Source organism: Petaurus breviceps, unplaced genomic scaffold (assembly GCF_028583685.1).
Source record: "Petaurus breviceps papuanus isolate PSGF00001 unplaced genomic scaffold, PetGlider_PUasm1.0 534, whole genome shotgun sequence".
In the NCBI taxonomy this organism is placed as follows: Eukaryota; Metazoa; Chordata; class Mammalia; order Diprotodontia; family Petauridae; genus Petaurus; species Petaurus breviceps.
In genome coordinates, this window is record NW_027186362.1 from 136421 (window position 1) to 141492 (window position 5072).

Below are 5072 nucleotides of genomic sequence, written 5' to 3' on the forward strand. Positions count from 1 at the left end.
GGCCTGGGCTCAGAGTCTCAGCTGGCCAGGAGCTCTCCCCGGCCCAAGTGGCCTCTTGTCCCGGCGTTGGCGGCTCAAGTCCTGGATGGACTTGAGCGGCCTTAGGCAGACGCCCCGAGGGTTGCTGGAGACAGCGGGGCGTGAAACGGGCTGTGCCCCCCGCCATGTACCCCCCAGGACTGCACCCCCCCTCGGTTGTGCCTCCCCCCGCTCTGCCCTCCAGGGCTGTGCGCGCTCCCCAGTCTGCAGTGAGTGGGCACAGATGGCCGCAGCGAGGTTGGGACCGGTGGTCCCCCTCTCCTTCCTGCTCCACCTGCTGAGCGAAGGAGAAGACCCCCCCCCCGACACCCACACCCACAGTCTTGGCGGTGCATTCGACACTTTCTCCTTAAAGCTGCGCTCAGGTCCTCTGGGGATCAGACCAATCCCATTTTGTACGGTGGGTAGTGATGGGTGTGCGGGGTGCTCAGGGCGGCCGAGCCCCTTCGGTGCCAGGGCTGCTCCGCCACCTCTGGTGTCCCTCTGGTGTCTACCTGTCCCCCACACTCCCTCAGGTTGGCAGGCTGGTTTTTTTTATAACATTTTTAAGGTATATTCTCAACAATGAGGTTTGGGGATTCAAGTCCTACCCATAGGATTTTTTTTTCTTCTGATGTTTATTATTTAACCTAAGATTGATTTAAAGATGCTGAAAGTTTTCACCCTCAATGAAAATCCTCATTTCTCCCCACACCCATCAGCAGTGTCAGCGCTTTTAATTTTTTTTGCTAATCTCAAGAGGACTTCAAGGACATTTTTGTTACTCTTTGATTAACGTAGGAGCCAAACCACCTGAAAATGATGTTCATATCCTTGACCACTATTCCAAGGTGGACTGGGAGTTGCCTTTGTAAACTTTAAATAATTCCTTATTATGTCAGTTATATATCAAGTTTACCACTTATATGTTATTTTCTGTTTTCCCAATATTTCTTCTTTTGGTTAGCTTTCTTGTAAATATACTGATATTTCCATGTCATGTAACATATAACTTGTTCCTGATAACTCCTATTTTTATAATGGAACATCTCCCTTCAAAAACAGATAAATACAAATTCCATTTCATATTTTATAGTTCATTTTGCACAAACTTTTTAAGATGACAATCTAGGATGGACTCTGAAAGGTGTATGATGTGAGAAACAGTTCTAAATCTGTTTTCTGTAAAAAATTTTCATTAATTTTCTCAAGGACATTTGTTAATCTTTCCACTGGTTTTATTTTCTATAGGTTTATTGATGTTAAACTTAGATTTATATTTTGTTGTGACTGCTAACTATCTGTTCCTTCCTCTATTATCTCTCCCTCTCCCTCCTCCACACCCCCCCCCATCGTATTCATTACCAGAATGTTTTAATGGAAAAAATATAACATGTTTTAATATGTGGGAGTGAAAAGTCTACCTTAAATTTTGGGGGTTTCTTTTTGGTATTAATTTCCTGATGGTGAATAAGAACTGGACATAGGATATATGCTGGGTAAAGTCTTTACCTTACCACATGTAGTATATTTATAAGGATCAAATGAGAAAATTCACATAAAGCACAGTGCAAAACTTAAGGCGCTATAAAAATATTACCTATTACAGGCATTTTTACAAGATTTCTCCCCATTAGGAATTCCTCAATGTTGAGTAACATACAATTGCTGGCTGAAAGCTTTTCCACATTCACATTTATAGGGTTTCTCCCCAGTATGAGTTTTCTGATGTCGAGAAAGGTCTCCTCTGGCTGAAAGCTTTTTCACATACATACATTTATAAGGTTTTTCTCCAGACTGAATTCTTTGATGTTCAGTAAGATGATGTCTCTGTATGAAGGCTTTTTCGCATATGCTACACTTATGGGGTTTCTCTACAGTATGAATTTTCTGATGCTCATTAAGTTTTCTCCTTCTGGGGAAAACTTTTCCACATTCATTACATATATAGGGTCTCTCCCCAGAATGAATCTTCTGATGTTCGGTAAGGGATCCCCTCTGGGCAAAAGCTTTTCCACATTCACTGCATTTATAAGGTTTCTCTCCAGAATGAATTTTCCGTTGTTTTGTGAGGCTTTGTGGATGACTAAAGTCTATCACAAATATTGCATTTATATGGCTTTTCCCCAATATGAATTCTTTGATGTTCAATAAGGCTTCCCCTTTGTGTGAAAGCTTTTCCACATTCATATTCATATGGCTTCTCCCCAGAATGAATTTTCTGATGTTCAGTAAGAATTCCTCTCAGAGTAAAAGCTTTTCCACATTCACTATATTTATATGGTTTTTTTCCAGAATGAATTCTGTGATGTTCAGTGAGGCTTCGTGGATGACTGAAGGCTTTTCCACATATGCTACATTTATAAGGCTTCTCTCCAGAATGAATTTTCTGATGTTCAGTAAGGGTTCCCCTCTGGGTAAAAGCTTTTCCACATTCATTGCATTTATATGAATTTTCAGATGTTTACTGAGGCTCTGTAGATTACTTTTACCATATAATTTACATTTATATGGCTTCTCCCCAATATGTATTCTCTGATGTTCTATAAGGTGTCCCCGCTGGGAGAAATCTTTTTTGCAATCATTATATTTATAAGGTTTATCTCCATTATGAATTTTCTGATGTCAAGAAAGACCTCCTTTCCAGCTGAATGCTTTCTTACATATATTACAATTATAAGGTTTCTCTCCAGTATGAATTATCCCATGTATAATAAGGCCTGAATGACTAGTGAAAGACTTCCCAAATTCATGACATTGATAGGGTTTCTCTCCACTATGAATTCTGTGATGTTCAATTAGACATCTTCTCTGGATGAAGGATTTCCCACATTCACTACATTTATTGGGTTTGTCTCCATTATGAATTGGCTGATGTTCAGTAACACATCCTTGTTGGCTGAAAGCTTTTCCACACACATTACATTTATATGGTTTCTCTCCACTATTAATTATGTGACACAGAATAAGGGGTGAACTATTGCTTAAGGAATTGTCATAGTCACTACAATTACAGGGTTTACTCCCATCAAGAGTTTCCTGATGTGGAATATGGTGTGTTGGCTGGCTAAAGGTTCTTCCTTCCATAATCTCTGCAAGTATAAGGTTTCCTTTCAGGATGACTTCTGTGGTGTTGAGTAAGGTGTTGTCTCTGATGGAGAACTCTGACAAATCCAATACATGTGTAAGGTTTTGTGTTAGTAGTTATTTTATGATCCTCAATAAGGTCTGTGTAGTCACTAAAGGCTTTATTGCATTCATTGTCTTTGTGAGATTTCTTTCCTGAGATTTTACTATGACTACTCGGGTCTGAAGATAGCTTGATGCTATTTCCATGTGTATCATATCTGTAGAGCCTCTTTCTGGGGAAAAAAAAAAAACATTCCTGTGTAAACCAAAGACTAACTGTGAACTGAAATTTTCCCTGAATTTGTTACATTCATGTCTTCTTGTCTCTGATTCTGGCTTCAAATCTCTCTCCTTGTTGCACTGACCTCTATCAAACTTCATATCACAACACCAAGTTTCTCCAGGCTGAGATTCCCAGGGATCAACCTTTCTGAGTCTGTCATTGGATGATTCTTTCATAGAAACGCCTTTCTTTTGAATTGTCTTCTGGGTCTCCAGCCTACTTTGAAATTCTCAGTAGAGAAGAAAGGAGAAAAAAATGAAAGAAAAGAAAGTAAATGTCTTCCATTTCCTGGGTGGGCAGAAAGGAAACTGACTCTAGTGAGTCCTTATTGGTTTTCAAGAATATATTTCCATATGTGTAAGAATACTGAAAAACACTGAACACCAGATCCTTGTATTTCTTCACCAAGATTGGGAGGTTTCCATTATACTCTCTTCTGAGGGGTCAGGGAGAGCAAATGAGGTTGGGGGTGGGATGGGTTCTACAAGGCTAGCATGAGTAAAATAAAATAAGCCCTGTGAGAGAGCTCATCAGGGCACTGGGATGGCAGCTGAGCTGGAGCAAGGTACCCTCCCATCCCTTCTTTGGAAACATGCTGAGGGAGATCTGCTCTCTCCTTGTGCTTGGCCAACTCTTCAATCCTGGAACTATTCGTTCTCCTGCCTTCTGGAGAGTGGCAAGCTTGTCTGTCTAACAGTGTTCAGAACATAAAGGCACAATGATCAACAAAAGCACATTGAAATGCTTGCAAAGAATAAACTAGTGTCTTTCCTCCCAAATGACGAAGTAATAAAAGGCCTTGGGACTTCGGAGAGCTGAATGTGGAGGAGTCAGAAGAGGAGTGTAATGAGTGGGGGATCATGGACAAGCAGAACATTACAATGAGAAGCAGGCATCCCTGGAGATCAGAAAACGGGCCCTCATCACTGGCCCCGTATTACTATTACTTCTAACTAGTCACCCTCCCTGGTTTTGTCTCTCCAAGCTACTGAGAACATAATAACTAGATTAACCTCGCTCTGACGCTAATTCATGTCACTGAGATCGCAAAAGCTTCTGAGTGTTTACTTCTCCTTGACTGATGGGTTGTTCTAATTCTTTGGGCCCTGGCCCTCACCACACCACCCTAGCCTGCCTCACAGCTGCTGGTGACTAAGCCCATAGAGTCACAGCGCTCAGACCTAGAAGGGGATTCACCTAGTCCAACCCAGTTCTCAGCAAGAGGAGCCAGGATCTCCCTGACCAGACCTCCAGGGGCAGGCAAGCCACTATCTACCCTAGCAGCAAATTCAACATTGAGACAGCTTTGATGCATATGGAGCTTTTCTGTACATCAAACTGAGATTTGCCTCTTCCAGTCATAAGCAGTTCTGTCCTGAGTGGCTAGACAAGTGGAGTTTTTTCCTCCTTATGATGGCCTTCAAAGACATCAAGACAAACCTCAATGTTCTTTCTTCTAAATTAATCTTTCTATGGCAAGTCACCAGTCCCCATGCCATCCTGGGTCCTCTCCTCTAGGGATATTGCTCTTACAAGGGTCTTTCCAAAATGGGCACATTACTAAAAGGAGTCCTGATCAAACTGGAGCAGGATCAGCCCCCACCCTGCCCAAGTCTGGGATGTTCTCCCTGCTCACCCTTCC

The 5072-nt window shown here is 41.9% G+C and overlaps 1 protein-coding gene and 1 pseudogene across 1 annotated transcript in view; both read right to left on the reverse strand.

Annotated features, from left to right (window-relative positions):
* Positions 1–5072, reverse strand: part of LOC138172430 (zinc finger protein 721-like) — a 34982-nt gene that overhangs the window by 23550 nt on the left and 6360 nt on the right. The window lies entirely within an intron of this gene.
* LOC138172433 (zinc finger protein 665-like) lies at positions 1510–3220 on the reverse strand (annotated as a pseudogene).